Below are 25622 nucleotides of genomic sequence, written 5' to 3'. Positions count from 1 at the left end.
AAAAGTGAGCATCGAGAGGATGATCGCGTTTTAACATCGTCGACAGTTAGACAGCTAATATTTGATATTTGCTTATGAAAATTCTTCGACCGGACCAGGATGACGCAGTGGTGTTCATACACCTGTGTTGACTTTCTTGTAGTATGCGAGCTGTTGAGAAGAGGTTGGCCGAAGAATACTCGGTGAATTAATGGTGCGTTCATATGCGTGTTTCTTTAAGCAACAGGCATTTTAACTGGTTGTTAAGTGGGAATCCATTCATAAGTCGACAGTGCTGAATCAAGTGTGCTCGAGGCACGGCTGCAGGCTAGCTTTTGGTACAGTAGTGACGTAAATGCCCGTGGCTCAACACACCGCGCCAGCTTCAACCAGGAACTCGTCCGCCTCTCGTGATTTCGTTTCGAAGCTTTCTAGCATCGATGGTTTTCGATCCTGCCGTTTTACATCATTCATCGGCCCGAAACGTAGATCGATGCGTCTTATTGCTTTCAACGGATGTACATTTAGCATTTTTTTTCTATCGGTTATAGGAGTATCAATTATCTCAGTAACGCGAATTGTTCTCTTCATCGTTTAATTAAATTGCGTCTAACCGCAGAATTAATATCTATCAAATGTAGCATACATCTGAGTTATATTAAATAGAATTTCCATTCGGTTTCAATTAGGAACTAAAATTGATAATTGAATAATATTTTCATTCAATAAAAAAATTGAAATTTACTAGCATATATGGCATTCAGAGAAAATTTCGTGAACTTTTACATCGGATACTACGATGAAAAATTATGCGAAACCGATTAAACATTTCAAGAATATATCAAAACGATCCAGTCGACGTTAAAAAATGTCATATCGTTGGTCAAATATTTCAATTATCAAATTTCATTACTTAACACATTCAACATTTTGTACCAAAATTCATGTTTTTTCCAGCAATATTTACGCTCGCAGCTACACATCAACCAGCGAAAACAGCTTCGAAAACACTTTGCTCCATTACTCCGGCATATTCCATCGGCAACGATTATCCATTTCGCAATTATACCGCGTTTTCTGGTCCGCTTCGCGCAACGTAAAGCGAGTTTCTGTATCGAAGTACTGAAAAAGTAATAATAACAACGTTTCATCGGATAACATTTTTCGACGATGCTGATGCGATAATTATTGAATAACAATCGTAGCGTCCCCGCTGTTACGCGGTCGCGTATTTTTCTTCGTACCTGCTGCATTATCAAGCAATTCGGCTGACGATCACCAGCACGGCAAGATAGAAAAGAGGAAAAAACGCAGGAAAATGTTGGAATACGTAGGTACACGCTTATGCAATGTACTTTTCTGCAATCGTGCTATAGATGGAAAGGGGATAGTTTCCCATGAAAAAGTAAGCCGAACGTGCAGAATAAAGATTTATATGAATGTATATGTAGTTAAAAAAAACCGCTGCTGTGTATTATCCTTCGTACGATATAGCTTTCTCATCATTATTTTTGAACTTATTACAGGAAATGAGTAAAAACTTGATAAAGAAATATAATTCCTTTAAAAAGTAACAAAAATATAGGTAATGTAAATGTTACGAAACGTTTAATTATTATTAGAGTGAATTGTTATATTGAATATATGTTGGAAAAGTTGTTTCAGACTTGAGTCTAATTTTGTTCGAAATCAAAGATTCTGTTCTTGGTTATCTGTTTAAAGCCAAGGAAGAAAGAAGAAATGCGGCGAAGAAAAAGTTAAATGACGTAACAAGATTTATCTTTTTCCAATCTCTCCCACTTTAATCGGTATAATCACGCAAAGCGACGAACTCGTTTTTCAAGTATCTTACACTAATACTTTTACACGTGAAACGTACAGAAGAACCAATTTACTTGGCAAAACGTATGCAGTTCCATTAAAAAGATGAGTGCAATTGCACTTTGTAGGTGTACCGCGATACTAACGAAAAAAGTGCGGTCATAGGAAGATAAACCTTGTTATTCCATTTTACTTTTTCCCTCTACCACTTTTTCCTGGCTTCGACCAGACAAGAGATACGACTCATTCGAATTACGTGGCTCGATATATATATATATTTCAATAAGCGTACCAATCCTTTATGGAATTAAACAAATTGTCACTGTCTGTTTTAAGTTCCAGGCTCATAACGTGAGAAATAATAATTCATTGAAAGTTATCTTTCAAGTCTCATATTAACAAATTTTGAACCTTTACAATTTCCTTTAGAAACCGAGACAATTGTTCATTTACAGAAACTTATATACATACAACAAGACATTAAAATCAGCATAAATTTACTATACAATTTTACCTGAAATTTCTAACCGTTTCCGATATTGAATACTACAACATCGCACTTACCAGGAAATGCTTAAAGAGAAGTATTACAATATAATAATCTGCATAAAGTATTGCACATGGAAATCTGTGAAATGAAATGGTGTTTAACGACGATGGTTTCACATTCGCAACGTACATGGTATTTCGCGTTGAGCGGAAATGTCAGAAGACAGGTGCGATTTGAACGCATTCACTCGTTCCGCGTTTTATTTAAAACGAAATCTGTCATCTGATTCTTTCTTCCTCATCTCGTTTGTCTCGGTTGCATGAAACGCCTGTTGCTCCACAAGAAATACATTCGGCCGTGTAATTTTTTAACACCGTAACACCGACAGGGATCCTCCCGCCGGAAGCTGAAGATTTTTCCGCTATGAAATTCCTTTCACGTTTACACCGCCGTTTCCAGCGCCGCTTTTTCCTCTTCACCGATCTTCGACAGCTGGCAACAGCTGTTGTGAAAGACAGTCCTAAAAGAAATACGAAGTTATAGAGAGAAAACGCGAGGAACGACCCGCTGCTCGACTCCTTTGTCTTTCATTTTGCGGGTAACTCGATGAAGCGGGCTATATTAATTTTCCATCTCGACAGTTGTTTACAAAGAGTATTCTATCCAGCGATAGCTTACTCCTTTCCGCTTTTTTATTAATTTCTTTCTCTTTCATTTATTGTTTTCGCGTTCTTATTTATTCCTTTTGAATATTTGTATCAGTATTTTATTATTTTTGCTAGTCCTCTTTGGTATGTAATATTTATTTGCGTATTAAGTTTCGTTTATTTTATATTTTATATTCTTGTTATATTAAATTTAATGTTACAGGAAATTTATACTTTTTTATATAAGTCTAGAATAGAGATCATGTAACACGTTGCAGAAAGTAAGTACATTTTATATACAAAGTATTACATTTGTCAAAATTGCATTCACCAAGTTCTTATTTTGTACAACATGTACATAGAACGTTTTTTTGGAAGATTACAAGCATAATTGGCATTGCACAGAGATCGATTGGTGGAATTTCCTAAGCTTTCTATGTAGATCGTGTTAAATTACGATGCACATGATGCGTTGCAGATCCGATACAGGGTCATTGCACACGTCCTTAATTTCCAGAAACCAGGCATGTGGATCCTTTGATCCGTTAGTGATCACCCACATTCATGTGGACGCACCATACGTTAATTGCTATTGGCTGTTGCAAAAATGCTCCAAGTGTTGTACGTTCTTTCATTGTACTTTTGATCAGTTATAAAAAATACCATAGTACTGATTCTCTGAAAATAAAATATATATATATTAACTATTGTATCATTATTACATATATATAATTTGGTATATTGTAACACTAACTATATATCAAATATTAATATTCCTTAATTCACTATAATATCAAATTATTATGAACTCGCACATTAAAAATTCTATCAATTGTAAAATTTTGTTGTAATATAAATACATTCATGCAATATTCTTTGTTATTAATTTAGTATCAATATATTTTTTCAGGCACATTATCTTGTTAATATATTTCATTAATAATTAAGAATTATAGTTAAATTATAAAATGAGTTCGATTTGCATGGGTGGATTATTCAGTTAATATAAATTGACTTACTTATAACTTAAAAAATGCAACCTAGGTAGAAAACTGTTTTATCTATTAAATGTTGCAAAGAATGTCGTACTTTGAATATTTTATACATTCTTGTATATTACATAATTTCCATATTGTGTACATTTTTCCACCTACGGATTTCTCCTGAATGCATACAAATCTGTAATCCAATTATCACAAACTAGACCACCACCTACGGTTAAGGCAAGTCGAGACTGGTATCACCTTCAAAGCGAATGATTGGCATCGTTCCCAGTTAACCAAGTTCGCGTGTCCGAAAGCCGATAAACCAGCCGGTAATAAAGAAGCATATAACGCGCCACATAAACATGAATCAAGCGAATTGACCGAACACACTCCGTCGATTCTCGCCGCTGCACTCTGGAAAGTATTACATCTCATAAACTGAGAACACTGTGTATGCAGGCTTACAGCCTCGCAGAGAAGACGGCTAGGCAAGCAGTCGGGAGATTTAGTGAGATCTTAGGGTAAAGTGTGGATATTGAGGGTATATCACTCACAGGCTGCGGTTACGACACCCCTCGTTACTCCCCTTGCCATTGCTCTCATACCCTACCAAGGTCCTTCAGAGCAAGGTTCCTCTTGAGAAACACAAGCCAGGTATACACCTGCAACCGAGCAGACAGAGTAGGAAACTGGTTACCGGGGCCAAATCGACCTGGCCTCGCCTGGACCATTTACTTGTGTCCGTGCCATTAGTAACGGAGGGCGCAGCAACATCTTCGGCGGTAATGCAAATCGGAAATCCGCCCACTCAATTACACCGATGCGGTCCTAATCATGCGTGCGTCGAGGCACATGCTGCAATCAATGTCCCTTACGGCTCCTAATTCGTCGAATGATGAGAATTAGATGGCGCTGCCAGAACATTTCTCCCGAAACCGCTTAACACATTCTGTAAGACTAAAATACTATCCCTTTTTGGCAATTGAATATCTTTTTCATTAGTAATTTTTGTTTTTAAGTAATAGTAATGTTATTTTTATTTAGAATGTTGGTAATTCAATTGCTCTTCGTGTGACTGTGAATAATTTTTAAGGTGACAAGATTTGATATAAAGGAAGACTGAACGTGAGACTGGTGTGAGGCATACGTGTTTAAGTTACTCGTCAAAATGTAAAATATATGTATGTTGTTATTCTTAATCTATAAAAGAAAAAAGGTTTTTTATGTTTATGTTTATGGATCCGTTTATGACAGTCAGTATTTTTGAAATATTCAGGACAGTAGCAGAAACATACGTTTAACTTCAAAATGAAAAGGGAAGTTTCATAGAACTAAAAAGAAAAGTTATGTTATATTTCTTTTTTGTTATCTTCGTTCACTAAATATTAGAATACATTCGTATTTTTAAATAGAAATTAATTATTATATAATATTATTTAACATCACTAATTACTACGCAAAAACAATATAGAAAGTCAAAGTTTTCACTTGAATGGATATTTGAAGTCTCAATGGTTTTCCATGAATTGCCATCTCTGTGGACGGGATGAAAGTTTTAATTAATATGAAATGTAAAAATAATGGACTGGAAACATATCCAAAGCAAACAATGTTTTATTAAATAGAAATACTATTTTGCAGGATCGTTTAAATATTAATTTAAATACGTGTATAAAAATGAATTGGGAACTTGAAGAACATAACAAGTATGAAATTTGTTTCACGGAATGAATACCGCTAATGTAAATGCGCGTGTCCAAGTATTTGTGGAGATATCGGTTACATCGATGCTGCGAATTTAATTGAATTCTCGTGTCTCTTTAAAAACATGACGATGTATTAATGAAATTTTGAACATATGTATGATTTTAGCTCGTCCATATTAGTAATAAACTTCTGTACAAATATATATATATATATATATATATATATATATATATATATATATATAATATACATATAGATAAATGTTGCAGTTTCGCTAATTAAATTATTAAAGTTTTTGTACAAATAAGATTATAGATTAATCGTTTCCGTATTGTTCAAAAGATTGAAAATGCAAATAAAAAAGAATTAAGTTCCTTTTCTTATATCGTATAAAATAAACTGAATATGTTTTGCACCTTAACCACAGTTAGCCTGAACCACAATCTAGCAGTAAAATTTGACTACACAGGTAAATTGTCTTGTTTCCATTAAAGACACATACTCAACGACTCATCGAGTTGTCCACTTCGTTCTAAATTGAAGCGAAACAACATCTACCTCATCTCATACAGCTTTCGTTGCAGTCGATTTTTTAATCGAAAATTCCATCAGTCCTACGTTGTCGCTGGAAAGTTCTCTATTTTTCAAAAATTTCCAGTTATGCAAACAAAGAAATTTATCAGTAACTTCCATTTCCATAGGTGTAATAACCATCGTACAAGCTCGTTACTTTTCTAGTCACAATCAGTAGCATTGAAATGTTCAGTTATTCGCGTTTCAAAAACTCTATAATTGCTACAACTTAAAAGAATACATTCAGATCAATTCATATAGAGGTCCATGTGATCGATCTGTTAAAGCGATCGAAACTATTAAAGCGAAACAGTGATACGTATGTACGAGTGGCAGATGGAAAATACAGCTTGCTTTAAGTAACAATTACCGAGAAAATCAAGACAGATACACGGTCGAGAGATATTCAGCGATCCCTGTGGACCTGTCTTAATTATGGTAAGGCGAGCCGGACGATAACGAATGCACGGATGAGATTCAGCGTTTATAGCCAGAGGTGGCAGAGCGCTGTGCAAGCTGCACACGAGGGGCACCCACTAATAGGAATTAGCACCAGTAGGACAATACTGTCTCTGGCGCGATATAGGCCAGGATCAATCAAATCTCCAATACCGTGGCGAGCTTCTCGATGACTACGTTTACATCGCAGACCGCGAGCTCATCAATCCGAGCCTGCTCCGAACCGAGTCGATATTGGTTTCCTCGCTTGCATTGTTATCGCGCAGCCAACCAAGGAGTGGACCATGCTACGACGACGACGACGACGTCGTCTACGATGTTGACGACAAGGACGAGGACGACGTTGTACGTGTCGATGGCAAAGATCCCACAACGGAAGTAACAGACACTAAAAGATCAATTGAAAGAACATCTATGGAAAAGTATTGGATTTTGATATGTATCGTAATATATAAGATGTTAAAAAGCAGTGGAGATATATAGGGATATTTGTAAGATGTGATTGAATAATCTGTGTTTATTATTTAATTAATTGTGTGTGCGTGTGTGAGTGCGTTTAAATATGTATATATACTAAATGGAAATACAAAATGATATGAAAATTAAATAAGACATGTTTGTAAAATATTATTGTTTAAATTCCAGAGAAGGAAACTAAAATTTATCTTTCTGACAAACGAAATAACATATGATACTGTAATGACAAGGAGAATGTTTGAAGAGAACTTTCTTCGATATTCTATCTTGATGTCTAGACTCACATCCCATAAATATTGTCAGAATATTCAGAGTGTTCTATCAATTTTGTAATATGTCGTCCATGTTCCACGATCTCGTCCACGACCATTTCAAATGATTTTTGTTACTTCAGATAGAGTAGGTCTCGATTTATTGGAATGAAATTTTAGTTGGTGTTTGATTAATTGGGTTCCTAATGATTGAATCCATTTGTCTGAATATGATGTCCCATTGTTTGAATGAGAAATCGGAGGTAGAGAAAACTAGCGAACTCCTATTATGTGAAGTGATTGACCCTCGGCAGTTTTAGATAAATGGAGTTCTATTGGAATACGCTGTAACATTGCATATGTATGAAAGTTGTAAATGTATGATTGTAAAGAGAAGCTAGAATGATGGTACACTTTGGCTTTTTAAATATTTAATTTCTATGGTCGAATTTAACAATGCCAATCAATATTTTTAGAAGCGTAAACATAGCGACTGTTAATTTCATTATTTGATAAAATAGGGAGATCAAATATTGCAAAGGATATGTGGAAAAGAAATATGCAGCTTTTAAATGGTATAGACAAGGCAGAAAGTTTTGCAGAGAATATATAAGTATATGATAATAGATTTCAAGCATAAGTTGCTTATTGTAGTTTATTACTTACATTAATTTATGTTCGTAGCTGGTGCTATGTTCGTACTTTAAGTATACTTTCCTAAATTATCAATTCACCTAGTTTATATGATATGCTTTCCTCTAATGTTCGCGTAAGCCAACTTTAGTATAAATTATTTTATATACTCACAATACTACATGATATAGTATTTATAATTGTTCTTCAAAAATTACAACTTTGTTTTAAAACGAATTATATCATTGACTTTTCAAGAGTGATACAAATTAGCGTAAGTACCAACAAATTCTTTATAACTATGTAGTTCAGTAATTTGTACCTCAAATCCTGAAGTTTTGTCATTTCACTAACGAGTCGACGATATCAATTTCACAATTTACGGAATGTTGGCATTATATAATTTAATCAACGCTATTTAACGATAGAATGGAAAAGTATGGAAATTACTGTTTCACAGATATGTAAACTAGGGATGATACCCGATGACAAAACAGCAGACTTAATTAATAAATCCGTGGATGGAAGGGTTGAAAGCGAACAGGGGTGGAAGAGGAGGTAAAGGGTGGTCCCGTTTTTCCAGAAAATGGCTCTCACAACGCAGTCTCCCGAGCGGCCCCCCTCCAGATGAATAGCCACCTCCGTTACGTTAGAAAAGCCGGCTAACTGAAGCAGATTGATTAATTAACGTGTAATTAATGAGTGGCTGAATTTAATAAGAAGCTTGCGGTGTAATCACCTGGAAATTTATCATGCGCGAAAATAAGCGGAGGTTCAACCGCGAAGTGGGGAAAAATTTCTGAAGGTACTCATTCTTTTTCCTTCTGCTGACCTCCTTTTGTTTCTTTCCCATCGTGAGATCGCGGCGAATTGTTTTACATTCGTGGACGCGGTTGGCTAGCAGACGCTTTATTTTCTCCCGCTTGAATATTTAAGAACGCAATACCTGCCGCTTATTCCAGAACCATTCGTCCTTTTCTTCTTTTCTTCTTAACGAACTTTACCAATCGAAATAAATTGTTGCGTGATTTAATGCCAATCTTTTGCGTTTGATATGCTCATAGATAAATGTCTGGATGAAACTTTGTACAGATTGTACGGATAATTGATATCATTTGTGATTATTTTTGACTATATATTTATGTCATAAAATTAAAAATATCTATATATCAAAGTATAAATTTGTATGTAAAATGTGTTCTTAATAAATATAAATAATTGATCGAATATTGAATAACTATTAAGTTTCACAAAATCCTTAGCACAAATATCGTACATTACAAAATTAAGATGAAAAACGCTGTATGGACTTCAAAACAGTAAAACATTATGGAATCAATATTGTTGAAGATGAATTATACTTAAGGAAATTTAGTTTTTTACGTTTTGTTTATCAGTTTCTCGAGCACTTACGAGAAAATATAAAAGAGAAAGTTTGGATGAGACGAATGCTATCGTAAGTAAATCACTCTAGTAGTATTGCCATGTCATAAAGCAAACAACCTTTTGAAATATAGGGCTCCATGTTTCATATTTTCACTCTAATCTTTTTTCACCTCCGTTCAACTATAGTAGTATAGTATATAGTGTTATTTATTTATGAGATTAGAAATCTTATACACTGATGTAGATTTATGTACAGAATTTCGATATTATACACATCCTCAAGTCAAAAAATCTACTGACTGCTTTATTCCGTTTTATGTTATCTCAAAAAGTTACATTATTCTCAGTTACATTCAAATTCCAATCTAAATCGTTGACTGATGCAAAATATGAACAGACTAATTTATCAATTTGAAAACCAATTTCGGCAATTAGCAATAATCAATAACCAATTGGATTTGGCATTACATGGATCAAAGACATAATATCAAAGGAAATAAATCTACAAATGAACATACACTGCCGGTCACAAGTATTAAAATCTGCTTAAATGTTTTTCACTATTCTTATTTTCTATTTATTCTACCATAAACTGTAGCAAATTCGCCCTTATTTGAAATACGACTTACAGTAAATTTTGTCAGAGTTTTCCAATAAACGTGACGAGTAAATGAAGGGATATTTATGTCTCATAGCTTGCCTCCATTATCCAATAATCATACACGATTTAATTTACCATCATATAATACGCATTAAGAAGCGAGATCAAATATGGAAATAAATATCAGATCCATTTAAAACCATATTATCTTCAAAATCAGATTACGTGTTAAAAATCCAGGCAAACGGCAGCAAATCACGTCGTCTGATCGGAACTTGAACTCCATACGCGTGACAGAGCAGCTGTCCCTCGCAGGGACAGACTTTCAAAGCTGACTCAGAAACTTCGTCCATTTTTCAACCAGGCCGGAATCGTATTCCCATTGTCCCGTACAATTTCGTGGACAATCTCGTATTCGACTCGTGATGCTGCAACATTAATAGAACCGCTGCGCTGTGCTAACAGTGTCCTCTGGTACTGGCATGGTCACGACGAACTTGTCGCCTGGAAAGTCGTCAGACAGTGGAATACGATTTTCGAGGGCGACTGGCCCCGTGTCGAGAGCGTTTATCTTGTCGAATGTACTTCTCGAAAGCTTCACCAGGATAAATTAGCCGGAGGCTACACTTTCAAGATTTCCGAAACTCTGACCGGAAGGGTAACGAGGAGATACGTGGACTCATTCCTTTTGTCTTTACCTCGAAACTTCTTCGTGACTGGAATTTGCTCATACTTGAAACCGGATGTACTCTATTGTCCATAATTTATGCACTTTTAAATGATTGCTAATATATAAGATATATATCAAATAGAATTCTTTAACATGTTTTATATTGATTTTCCTTTTAACAGCAAACTCAACAATATAGTAATACGTACTATAATACATTCAAGTCGGAAAAATCATTTTTTGATCATATTTCTTTGAAGTCTGATTCCTTTTATAATGGCGTTCTGTTTCTTAATAAGCTTCTCACTAGATACAATTTTCCTAAAAGTTGTCCTACGTTGGTATTTAGTTTTATATAAATCATCCTCGTACTACAGGCAGATAATTTATAATATTTCTTAATAAAATTGAAAACGTTTAAGTGCATATTTCATACATTGCAAACGCAAATACAATACATTACGAGACTTTCCAGTAACGCACAAACATTTTACATTTTATGTATTTGTAACTGAATATGTTTCCACCCAAATCACGTAAGAAATCTTTTTAACCCAATGTAACATCTTTCTTTCCCCTCTTCTTTATACATTCATGTAAGACCTACTGCTTTAGTTTCTTCAGAAGATCTCCGTTAAATCGTGTATATTACAAAATCGTAAATGGTTTCCTCAGAGCGTGATGGCGCCATAGTTTCGAAACTTGACAGCACGGTGTTAGTACTTGGCACGGTCTTTTACATGGTGGATCCACAGGGCCGTGTCGCGGCACATGTACGCGCGCAAGATGTATACATCATTCGGGTTCGTTTGGCGTGTAAGAGGATTTTCGTGTACCCACTTGCCGGAAAGCGGAGCGTGTAAACTTTTTAGCGAGATCGCCGTCGCGTCGTTGCAACGACAGGGTTTTTCCTTGCGTGTACAGAAATCCAGGAATCTCGAGTTCAATTTGATACGTTCGCAGCACGAGCTTGACCCCGTATCGGCGACCTTTAATCCTGATTAAATCTCCGCCGAGGTAAAAGCTAACCGGATATAAATTCGAAGCGTTTCCCCCGTCGCCTTTGCCAAATACGAACTTGTATTACGTATCCTTTATACGTCGCCTTTGCGTTCTGTCACCCTTAACAATTTCACCCCCACCACGATGGACCCGTGCATTGTTAAATCTTTGCGCGACAATCGAGTTACCATCGATTTTTCGTATGGAATGTTCGACGAACGTGACGAGTGTGTCTTCGAAAAGCGTGGAAACGAACACTCACTCGGGAATTTTTTAGCGATCAAAAGGTTCATAGTAGTCGGCAAAAGGCGCAGGCGATGCTTGTTCAATGTAGAGTCTAAAATTAATATTTTTTCATTAAGACAGAATATTGTTTGTGAGCAATTTAATTAAATTTTATCGCGAAATAAAATTGTATGTTTAGTGTGGAAATTCTGAATTGAAATGATGTCAGGCTATTAAAACGTAAGAGTCTGTGATTTCAAAAATTTGTAGTACTCACTAATAGGAGTAAAAAATAGTTCGTTAACGTAGTACAATAAATCAGCGTCTTCCACAATGAAATATAATATTGTATTTGCAAGACTTGGCGTAATACGAAAGTGAATGTTCATCGTGGAAATTCTGAGCTGAGATAAATAGAGGGTGTTAAAAGTAGAAGTCTAAAACTTTGAGGGTTGGTAGTAAAACTTTAAGGATGAAGTAGTCACCATGTATAAACACACAAGAGGATTAATTAATATAGAATCTGAAATCAGCTTTTCCAGAAGAAAGTGTGATACCGAATAGCTTAATTTACAGTTTCATAATAACATATAAAACATAAATAAATGAAATGTATAATATAGTATAATATAATGTGTAAATTAATAAATTTTTTGCCCTTCTTTCTCAGAAATTAACTAGAAATTTAAAATTAAAAATTTTTTTCTAAACATCCTGTAGAAGGAAAGGTAGGAAAAGAGGAAGAGATTAATTCGGTAAAATGAAAATTTCGAACGTTGTAAATAAGCTGTATGATACGTTAGTGTGAACATAGATTTTTGTAAAATAGAAAATGGAATTGGAATTTCACGATTAGAAGGCTTCGTAAATGTATTTTTACTTTGCATATTTTCGATATTGCATACGTTCTGTATTTTCTACTCAAGTGGTGTATAAACGAGAACTGCATATTTCATGCATATTTAATGCATTTATTTCGCAAAATCTGTACTGTTCGATGTACTATCTCTGTATTATTCCTGATAAATATTTACTCGTTTCGGATAATCGTCCGACAATTATGCGCGCATGAAGCATCGATGCTGTCGGTGAGAAGTAATGAACCGTTCGTGGTATTAAAGTGCTAGAATTTCAATGTAATATGCTTTTTTTAACTTATTGCTTTTTATATTGTTAAAAGAGTAATCATCTCACTTTATAAAATAAATCATATACATATCAGCAAAATGAATATCTACAATTCGAGGAGATAGTTTTTATTTTAAAACAACCAGTTATTAAGAGACTCGTTATACGAATGCTTCTAACAATACATAGAAATTAATACAGTGATTTATTAAAAAACAAAGTTGAAGAATTCAAGTTGGTAACATAAATTCCTAGAATAATGTAACAAAAATCGTAAGTTTTAATAATGGAAGAAAACTTTGTTTCGTGCAATAATTACTAAAAATTAGACATCGTTACTCGCTAAAGGCGAGTTAAGTGGACTAGCCACGGAACTGCTCTTAATAATAAATAAACGAACTAAACGATGGTTGTTCCCTAATAAAGGGATCTCCATTAACTTCAGCCGCCGCATAATTACGGCTTTTCAACAACGACGTTACACGTCGTTCCAGTTTCAACGAATTTCGAAGCTATTTCAATCAACGGAACTAACCCAACCGTAGTACTCGGTAAACGATGTAAGTACCGAAAAAAATTGATTTTTTAGTGGAAAACAACTTTTGTATGAAATACGGTGAAAGATGTTATAAGATGTTATAACTTTCGGAGTTAGTTTACATAAAGATAAATGTATAGTATACAATTGAAATAATTCAATACATTTACTTTCCACTATTTATTCTTATTCTAAATCATAAATGATAATTGTCCATATAAATAAAAATGTAACTGTTTCTTCATTAGAAACGTTCACTTGTGGAACTTACACTATTCTTCAGAAATACCAAACATTTCCTTCTTCTTTATCAAGATGTATTCATGTATATATAGTAAATTATACTTGTTATTTGTATGTCCTTTAATAGATCATTTTTTATAATTTACTCATTCCGTAAAGAAGTAGTAGCTATAACTTCTGATTATCGTATTAATTCATCCATTAATTCGTAAATTTTGATGAAATCATATATTGTTAGCATAAATTCATCAATGTATCCAGATACTTACGAACAATAGCGTATGTACATATGTCTTTAATTATGGTCTGCCTGCCTTTATAAGAGAGCCGCTAATGAAATAAACGTTGTAGAGTGTGCAGAACAACCATAAATAATAAACTAGTCCTGCAGGATACATATAATGGCGCGATCGTCGGAATTCCTCGAACATTAGAGTATCGAGGGCGCCTTCGGCCCTAAATCGATCGAACTTTTTCCAGGTCGGTGCATATTTCAGATGGCACCGATGCCAGGAGATAGGATACACGTAATGGCCGGGCCTGGACATGACGAATTGCGGTACTGCTACATTTCGGTTAGATAGCGTTCATTAAAAAAATATACGGTTACTTGTGCCACCGTATTCACACGTGGATAAACATACGGGACTATTCTCCAGGTGAATAATTATTCAAACGATTAACAAAGTTAGAAATTACGTTTGTAGCAGAAAGTATTTGTATTTAGTTTCCAATATGTGATTTTAGTGGATGATTCTTTACATGATTGTCATTAATTACACGATTATCACGAAGATAAAGTTTGTACGTATCCCTCTAGTTCTGATCTTTAGAAATTAGAATTAATAAGGTTTGAACCTCCTTAATTATACAAAGCATATACATAAAGTTTAAATCATTTTCCTTTATGAGTTTAAGCTCACAATCAGTCATTCGTATCAAAGTTATATACGTATAATATTTATTAATGATATTTCCTAAACGAGGCACGTAGGTGGATAAGTCACCTACACACTAGTTATTGGTTTTCGAAATTTTTGTTCTGGCGATATCAACTTCGAAAATGAACTTACCAAATGATCGCAATTCAGTCATTGAAATATCAGTAATGTTGGATCTATCTTTCCATGTCAAATGTAAAAACATGTTTTTTATCTCAATACAACAACTTCAACAATCTTACATTACCTCCTATCACGTCTATAAATCGTCAATCAACAACTTCAAGACCCTGAAATTTACGTATAATCTATTAAATTAATGCAGATGATCATCTCCAAACAATCTTATCATCTCAACATCCAGCCGATAAAATTAAAATTCCTCGTCGTTCGAATAATTATAACCACTATCCTGTTCATCCCTAAAATGGTGAGTCGTAGAAAAAAGCAGAAAAGGAAGAGAAAAAAGAGACAAGAAGTGAAAAAAAAGAAGAGACGAAGGAGAGAAAGAATCGCATGCCCCTCCCCACTGTTAGCACAGTGGTGCATACCTATTTGCGACAGTTGGTCCGCTGCCAAGATTGCTGATTCCCCGCGGCTATCGTAGTACCACTGTTCCACCTTTTTCGGCCGAATACGTAAATCTATTGTGTCGCCAACGACGGAGCGCATATACGCGAGCCAAATACTCCGGCATGTTCCGTGAACGGCCTACGTTCTCTCCCAGAATCTCCTGGCTGGCTCGGTTGGGCTCTACCTGAAATATTTCAATTTTCCAAAAATTTTCACCCTCCAACCGGTCGTCGTTCGTCCGACGACCAATCCAACCCCTATGCCCCGCTATTTCGCGGAAATGAGCGGCCAGTGGGATGGCTAACGAGTTGTTTTGCAAAGGAAAAAAGGAATGGATTCGAAGAAACAACCAGGGTTGCTGGTATATCCCTAAATGAACGTCTCTGAATGAAAGGTGCGGTCGTCGACTGGAACGTGATCCGTTGAGGTAATCCTTTAGGGTGATCTTTCGTTAATAAATGGGAAGAGATAGAGAAGTTGATGTGGCCAAGAAAGAGATTTAACGTTTACACTCTGGTATTTTGTTATAGTATAATGCTATTATATGCTCGTTCATCGCAGCATTCGATTTTTAATTCGCAATTTTTAATTCGTAATTAAAATTTATTCTTCTTTCAGAGACTTGATAAGTTGTAGTGAAGTTATTATTCGATATAGCTATGAAAGTTAAGTTTGTGATACACTTTAGTTTATAAGAATTAGGGAAAATGAGAGAAATCTGAGAAGCGAAAAAGTTGTTCGACACGATAAGTCTCTCTACACAATGAGACTGAAATGTAACTAAAACAACGTTTAGAAGAATTAATTAAGGACGAAATTGATATTGCAACAGTTTTTTCGAATTTTCCATCTGGTAGTATAAAATGAGAAAAGGATAAAATATAATGTCAAGAATATTGTTCAATTAAACAGTATTCTTTCATGTCCACTTTTAGTTTTTCGCTAATTTCCGCATTAATCCGTGGAAAATAGATCCTCGTGGTGCGAAAGTTTTTACGTCCAGTCTCGTTCATTCGTTCATTCTCGGAGTCATTTCTTTTCCTCCTCGGTGAATTGGCCATTTCGTGCCGTAGAAATAGCAATTGCAAGTATGAATTCTAATTGGCAACGGTACAGAATGTTCCATAATAAATGACACGGTTGGGAATCAAAAAAAAAAAAAAAAAAACAAATTGGAAAAGCTAAGCCAAGATATAAAGAAATTAAAGCAATTAACAGCAATGAAATTAACTATGTATCTTATACATATATAATATAAGTAAAGATACTCTCCAATCATAAACACTCAGTTGCTTTCAATTTGCTAATATTTAATAGATAAATGTAAATATTGAATATCCCAAGATGGAAGAAAATATCAAAAATATCAAATTCATTATTTATTCAAACTCTAAAGAGTTATTTAAAAATTTTCGACTCACAGAGTACTAAATTTAACGAGTTAAAGTTTATAAACTACTTATTATTAATTCATAAAGCTAAAATATAACATAATTTAAATTTTGACATTTCCTAAATTATATTATACAAACAGAAAATATTCATTCTGCATATTATATTTTTTATAATCTTTAGATAAAATTGATTTGTCCTAGAAAGTGTACTATTTATAATTAATATTCTTTATTGTTTCGAAATTTAATCGCCAATGATAACACAAATTTATTCCGTACCTTACATTTCCAGTTTATCATTGACAAACTTTTTATTGTACGATTTATTACAAAACAATTTATATTTAACGAGGCAGGTAGTTCCATTTCCTTGTTCTTTTCCAAGTATCTTCATCATTCGTTCTCTAATGGAACATTGATTTTCGTACCGTGATTCTCGTAAGCGACGTCGATCATAAACCGAGAATTATTCTTATTATTATCTTTATTATTATTATTATCGGTGCTCTTTCTCCCACCCAAGACAAGGCGAAAGAAAGTTCGGAAGGTCGACGTTTGCATTCATTTGCATCCGCGGCTGAAATTTATTGAGTTCAGGGAACTGGAACACGTGCAAAAGCGTTCCAGCTTGCCAGTTCCGGATCCTCGTTTCTAAACTGCACTGCTGCAAGCCCTGGTCATGAAAAATTGTACAGTTTGAGGGAACGCATTTAAACTCCCATCCGCAACATAATTAGCGGGAAAACTTTTGATATTTGAATTTGACGAAATACCTTTGAAAATAGTGCGTGAACTGTATTCATGATTGAATTATGCTTTAGACGATTTGTACATAGAAAAATAGTAAATTAGGAAATTGATATTTCAATTTTAATTATATTTCTGCATTTTAAATACAATTTCAATAAAAGCATACAAATACACAAATTAATTAATATTTCTTGGGTAAATAATGTCATAGACACTTCTATAAAGAGCTATTATTTTCATGTCCATCACTTCTTTAACTTTCGATTGATGAACGTCAAACACAAAGAATGCTTTATTCATTGGACCGATGTGAAACTGTCAATTACCGGTTAATTGAAAGTAATTTGAGATTTAACCGATATTCTGAGCGGTTACTCTATTAATTTTCTTATAAATGTTATAAAATGCTTCCAAATGAAACATAGGACCTTCACAAATAGCTACCTAAGATACCATTACGAACTAAAATAAATGTGGTAAAATAACTCCAACCTAAACATAGAATCTCCATGCACAAACTTAAACTTGACAGCATTTTAATTCTAAATCTAAGCCACTTTATTGTCTGAAAAATTGATGCATTCAAAATTTAGAACGTTTAAGCTAATTATTCTTCTTCTAGGAGTATCGATCGCGTAAATCAGAATAATCGAAGTGCTAAAATTCACGAAGAGATTCCTGGTTCCGCTGTTCTGTGCACGTCTTGGCCCTGAACCCTTCGAGGTACAATGACAATGAAAATGGCGATAGAACGAACGCGTAAAGGCGGCTCGTTGCGGGGGTGGCCACGAAAGCCACTCGATAAAAGGTCGTTCCTGAGATCTTGAGTAGCTGCGTCTTTTCCTTCTTTACTTTTCCTTCTTTTCCTTTTTTATGAAGGCCAAGGACGAACAGCTTAGATAAATGTGGTCGCTGGTACGAAAGAAAGGGAAGCGCACGATCGAAACGTGAAGCGTTACGACTGAGGGTCGATTATCCCGGGCAAGAGAGCAGAACGTGGCTGTTCTGAAAATTGCCGTCACGCATAATCGATCTGGAAAGCCAGATATTGAACGGATGGAAGATCTCGGATTTCCTGGTACGGATTTAATTCGTTAATAGAGCTCGGAAATAAAATGGGATTAAGTAGTCTATAACTTATTTCTGCAATGAGAAAGGTAGTTTTTGTTAGCGGATAATATTTCACAGAAGCAGTAAAATTTCGGATCATCCTTAAAACACGAATTTTAAGATATGATTTTATAAGTTAGTGTGTTTATTTTATTTATATGTATTTATATGTATGTCTTTATATTCTTTATAGAGGTATACATCAAGACGAACATGAACGTATAAAATAAATACGTGAAGGAAGAAAAAGACAAATAGGAAATTTCAATTCAACATATAAAATACATAATTATGATACATATTTTATAGTGCAAGATATGTGTTCAATTCAAGCGTGAAGTGTATCTGTACGATAACTATAAAATGTAAAACACACAGCGGAAGGTATAAGTTGTAAAGAGAAAACTGCATGTAAATAAAGAGGAAACTTAGAAAGTACGAGATGTGTGAAGATTGAAATGCAAACTATGAACAGTGAAGAGTAAAAATCGAAACACGAAATATAAAGTACAAAACGTGAAATTTAAAGTGCCACGCAGAGATTATAAATTGCAAACTTGAAAGTCTTTTTAACTTTGAATCTTTAATTCCTTATCTTGAATTTTTTAGTTGGAATCTAAAAGGCTGTATCCCCAAAAATCGAACATGGATTTCAAACTGTAACTTTTATTCGCTGTTTTTTTCGATCCGAATCTTTTTTCGCCCAATAGTTCTCCCAAAATCAAACTTGGATTCAATAAAAAAATGTTATGTTTCAAAATATTTATAAAATACTCCTCTTATATTATGTATCTGTAAAATATTTATTAAGTAATCCCTTCATCGAGAAAATTGACATAATTTTCGTGTCGTAGGAAAATTATAATCAAGTTCGATGTCATTGAATTTAATTAAATTTTGCTACGTGTTTCACGCTAATTGTGAGCTGAAATTCGATAATGTATTATGTTTTATTATTACCGCATTTGATATACGAAAGTGAACCAGCTTAACTGTTATCCGATTCTATTTACTATTTTCATGTTTTGTAAACTCATTAACTGGCTTTTCGCTTATCAAATTAAATATTTTGACGATAATAAATCACGACACATTGTAGCATTAAATTTCACTTGTGTTGCATTTTCATTAACTCATTTATGTGTTTGCTTTGAGATGTCGTTAACAATTAATAGATTGCATCATCGATATCGTACGTGATAATAATTCTTGTTTTTTATTGAACATTTGAAATCTCAATGGAAATTTAATGGAATTTAATCAAATGTAATGTATCAAATATGGAAAAAAGACTATCTATACTCAGCACATCGTTTTATTCTTCATAAATGATAGCTTCAATAACAAATCTACAATGTTCATTATTTATCTAGCTGCTACCTTCTCTTACATAATATTTAGAATCTTATTAGAATAGACCAAGGTATTTCAGAAATTGTACCGTAATAATAAACAAAATAAGTAATATTATATTTTCGCAATAAATAGTTTTTATATATTTATGTATTTTACACACAACTATATTTAAAGATATAAAACGATGTAATATTTTATTATTATTCTACAATTCTATAATTCTATTCAAATTTCGGAATATCTTACTTGCCATATAAAATAATTCAATATTCACATTATCATACAATAATTTATTATAAGTATAGCAATACATTTTTCCTAATATTCAGAAAAATTATGTATTTAATGGTTGATTAGAATTTCAAACAGTACGGTATTTATGGCCGAAACATCAGCTGCTATAGAGATCGAAGGAAATTGTTTCTTTTTCCGGTTGTCACCCAGGTTTCACCCAATAAGTGTCGAACGAGCAGGACAGAACCTAGACTTGACCAAACTAGATCGAAGTTGATTCCAGTGCAGACGAGACCAGACTAGACGAACGACGATGAGATTCAATCCGATAGGCGAGAGCTTCACACTTCTCCGTTTGCCGCACCTGTACGCAGGACATTCCTAACGAGGTAAATATGAGGGAATCGGCTGGATCTCTTAGAATAGGATATCCCAACGGTGTAGATGCAACCCACGTAGCAACACGGAGCCCAAGAAGAAATAGGAAATGTGGAGGGGCTTCGAGTTTCGAGTTTCGCCCGAGCTTTCACAATATCCATAGCGAATCGCCTTGTATTCACCTTTTCTCGCGTTAACCCCTCCCTCGGTTTCCCGGGTTTGCTCGCGTTGCTTTCGTTTCTTCTCTCAACCCTTGTTTGCGCCTCTCGTGTTTTGTGTAGAGCTTTCGAATACTCCTGCCGCTTGTTCAGAACGCATGAAATCAGAGAAGAGGTTCGCGACTTGAATTCGTTGATAAAAAAAAAGCGCATCGTTTCAAGCGTTTATTCAGAAAACTTTCGAATTAGGATTATTTTTGTAAAATATTTCGTGGGATCACTCGTAGACATCTTCCATAAATTTATTACGCGTGTTATACGAAACATTTTAAAATTATTCGTTATTTCATTATTACGTAACTATATCAACATTGTTTTTGAACAAATTTGAGAATGTATAGAGAAATTTGTCTCTTGTTTAACAGTTACTCTCTTTTTAAAGGATTACAGTAGAATTCCATTCATATGAACTTGTCGGGGAACAAATTTCTAGTTTCTGTAAAATTCCCGGCTATAATCTTTGGCACACGTTCGGATAAGTGAATTCAACCAACAGGAAATCATTTAATTGTAATCATCTGTTCAAATAGATGGATGAATTAAGATTATTTATTATTTAGAAACTATATAATAGAACTTCGGTATAGATTGAAAGTACCTTTATAAGCTGCAATAAAAATGCTAAACAAATAAATTTTAATTTAAAAGCAACCTGTTTAAAAGAAACTCAGTATGTCAAAATAAAAGAAATAAACCTAAATTCCGTGTAGTTTTTAGAAGACCTGTAAAAGTCTTTCGCACAGGGCGATGCTAAAGGAAAAAAAATTCAAGGATTGACAGTGGAAATACGGTGAAAGTAGTGATTTTTCAATCTTGCAATCCACTGCCGAGCGTCTATCGCTGAAAAGCGGAATTTACATCCTTAAGCTGTGTCCTGCGGCAAAAGGGACACGAGGATTAAGTGAAAAAGATTACATGAAACTTACGTAAAGTCTAAATATTTTACAGAAGATTACATTTATCCTATCGATTTTCTTTTAAGTAGCTGCTTTTTATCATGAATGTATGATACCCGGCTCTATGAAATTATAAGAAATTTTTAAGCAAAAAATAGTCGGAGCAAAAATTTTGTCCCAGAAGTCATCAAAATATTCAATGTAAAATGGAAGTATTGAAGTAATTTGTCATGAAATGACATTGTAAATAAGTAGAAAATTTTTTTATCTAAATATTGTAATGTTAGAGGTAGTGTTTTTCTTCTTGTTAATTTATAAATTATAAGTAAAATAATAAATAGAGGAGAATTACTGCCAAAAACCAGTTATCTGTATCTATCTGTACTTAATTTCAAAAACTTTTATGTCAATTAGAATGAAAAACTGACATAAAAATACAGTGAACCATTTATACACATGAATAGCCATGTTAATCATATAACAATTATTATGTCAGTATAGATAATTGATTGTTTAAATACACTGCATATTTTGTAGCTTCTACATTTTAATATTTGTTTCCAATTTTGCCAATATGACGATGAGTCACATAACAGTGTCACAGAAATTCCAAAATATTTCATACAACACAGACGATATAATTGTAATAAATCATAAAAGGTATCTAGAAGTGTTCGAATGCTTCTATGAGGCTGTGCAATACTGTGCATATTAAGCTGACAATTAACTTGTTTGATGTTCAGCTACTTTTTCAGGAAAATGAAGTTTCATATGCCAAAAAGTCATTCCATCGCGTCGAGTATCTCACTTGCACTGTGAATTACGAGCAGTACGAAGATAGACCGAATATCATATCTTTAATCATTTGGCGATCTATCCTTAGGAAGGAAAACTGAAGAAACTCGGCCGAATCAGACGCTAGAATGCCCGAGGCTTTTTCTGATATGGATGGAATCAATGAGATGGGGATAAATCAGGGGACCGTGCACTTTGTGGCGGAATGTTCGACTAGTTTAATCACAGAAAGTGCTGATCGAAGGCCTCGGGACCAATTTCCAGTGTATTCTCTAGAGCTGCTGGATGGAGCTTACCGATCAAAGTTGAACGATGAATAGTTCCGCGTTGTCCTTGATGCCCGCGATTGAAAGGAGAATGCTTTCTTTTTGGGAGGAGGCTGTGCACTCACGAGTCATGATCGAAGCCAAACGAATTTCTTTCTTATTTGCTGTACCCATGAAAGAGGACGAAGTAACTGTTGGATCGATGTAACGTCGCTATACGGGGTGTCCCGTAACACGTAAGACCTACTCTAAGGGTTCATGCAGAATTAGGAAACGATTACAATGCGAATACAATTAGAGAAATACAATAAACTATATGCAGAGATTTTTTTGGAAGAGAATTAAAAGCTCTAAAGTCTCGTATTTGATGTTAAGAGTAATTTCCAGTAGTTTAGATCAATATAATTTCAACTACGGCGGAACTAGGGTTATCGAGCATTCATTATCAGTCATTACAGAATGATTTAGTATTCACACTATTGTACGTCGCATCCAATGTTTACATTGCAATAAAAAGGTATAGTTAGCAAAATTGACTAGCTAATAAATAAAATTCAATCTATTAATTAATAAAGATTTTGAATTACAATAAGGAATTATGGATATTTTCTCAGATAGATCAAATATTAACAAATTAGAAACCTTGCATTGTATTCGTATACCTGCATTTTATTGAGTTCTAAAGTTATATTATGATATTTCGTATTTCATTAGCCTGTTTCTAAGGCAGCTGACGCTGCGCGTCTACTTAATCTACTTAACGCTTCTATCTATAGCGCTCACTAGATGCCATAACGAATACTATGCTTTGGATATTTCATATATTGTTTCATATTATACGTATTTTGTATATTTTTACAACTTTGAATTTTCCATAAGTGCATAAATATCTAGAATTTAATGATCATAAAATGATTATTGGATAATGGTTGTAATATTCACTCAAACGAATGACAAATATTTGCAGAAAGATAGAAATTTCAATGTCGATAGTATGGAGATAATATCGAACGTGATCGATGAACCATCAGAAATTTTAGCAGCGTACAGAAACTAACTGTAAAGGGACTATGTTTAGGGCACGAACCGGGAAAGGTAATCGATTCCAGACATTCGAATTACTACCGTGAAGTTTACGCAACTGCCTCGTTAATTTGGCAATGTCAGTAGCACTTGAACTCTGAATTATTCCAGATTCCATAGACTGATTCTATTCATTACGCGTTTCCGCGTTTGTGCGCCGTATAATGTGAGACTTAATATCGTAACATTTAATAAAATGACGAAGTAAGTTAGACAGTGAATTAGAAAGGAAGTATTTAGTATAGTAAATGAATTCAACTTGCAGATAGAAATTTAAATTTATATAGAAAATATAGTTTATAAAATTATTTCTTTATTATATTATTTTTTCTAATATTTATTCTATTACTAAATGCATATTTTATATTTATTAGTGAAGGTAAAACAGATACCTTTCCTCTTTTTTAATTTATAACAAAATTCTCAGAAACATTTTTACCTAAATTCCTTCTTATAAAATACAGAATGCACTTCCTTCCACTGCGCAATATATAATACCTTTATTCCTTACGTCAAACTGTATCAATCTACTAATAGCCGAATTAAAGTAATTCGAAATCAAAACACACTTTATCCTCGCAGCAAACATATAAATTTCTAATTCATTTCGTACTCTTTCCTATGTTAAAAGCCCCCTCGAAAAAATCCTCTTTTAAGGAATCAGAACCCTGATTCATTCCTGTTCGCTATTTAACTCTTTCCCTGCCTCTCGAACGCTTCTCCAGTCGAGTAATCTGGCAAGCGAATTAACCCTTTGTGCCTTTCGATAGTCCACAGAGCTGCAACAGACAGAGGCCATCAGTAGGCAGCGGTACGATCGCGTCGTTCAGCGCAGTAACCGCGTACCTTTTGCAAATTCCACTGGGTGAGCCTGCGAGTCGCTTCCTACAGCCCCATGTGGTTCTCGCTGTGTAGAACCAGAACACCGCGTGCCGACATAACTTTCCTGCATCGTTACGTGCCACGTATGTACGACGAATTTCTAGCTACAGGAGTTTTCCCTCGAACGAAACTGTTGTAACGTGTGTAACGCGAGTGCGTGCACGTTGCTGCCAGGATTGTATATGCGGATGAAGAACCAAGGAAACGGGACAGGAATAACCGCGTGTGTAACTTTCCTTCTTTATGCTTTCAAGTACTTGAGACAGTTCATATGTGTCGTTCAGTGCGTTTCACTACTTAGCATACACGTTTATGATGTAATACATGAGGATAAGCGACATACTGTTTCGCAATATTCCTTTTTACTCTTTTTTTATTGATAGTTACGGATTCAAGTTAAGATAGTTTATATTATAGTAGAACGATGTTTATCCGAACTCTATTTTAATACATCATAATTCTAACTGTATTGTGGTTGTAGTTGCAATTTGTTCAATAAAGTGTAACGTACGATATAACGTAACATATTCTCATCACGGAGAAGGACAGAGCAAACGTTTCAGGTATATGTTACTAAATTGGACAGAAGCTATTCGGGTAAAAAAAGAAAAAGGTTTTGTTCATTTAAAATAAATTAGAGGATTTTCTTTATCCCTAGAAAAATTTGTTGCGCTAAGTAATTAAACTCTCTGTTCAATTTAATTAAAAAAGGAGGGAAAAACAGAATTGCGGTCCATATTCACAGATATCTGTGGTTTCGCGGAAAACAACGTGTAATGTCTTGTTTTACCCACTCTGTATAAATAACTTTGTTATAATGGTTTACATGATAATATAATATATTATGAAAGACATAGAATGTGCTAAAATATGTTACAAAAACTATACAAACTGTAATATATATTACATATAAGTTTACATAAAATTATA

Source organism: Bombus bifarius, unplaced genomic scaffold, assembly GCF_011952205.1.
Source record: "Bombus bifarius isolate JDL3187 unplaced genomic scaffold, Bbif_JDL3187 scf7180000007984, whole genome shotgun sequence".
Taxonomy (NCBI): domain Eukaryota; kingdom Metazoa; phylum Arthropoda; class Insecta; order Hymenoptera; family Apidae; genus Bombus; species Bombus bifarius.
This window is presented reverse-complemented; position numbering follows the sequence as displayed.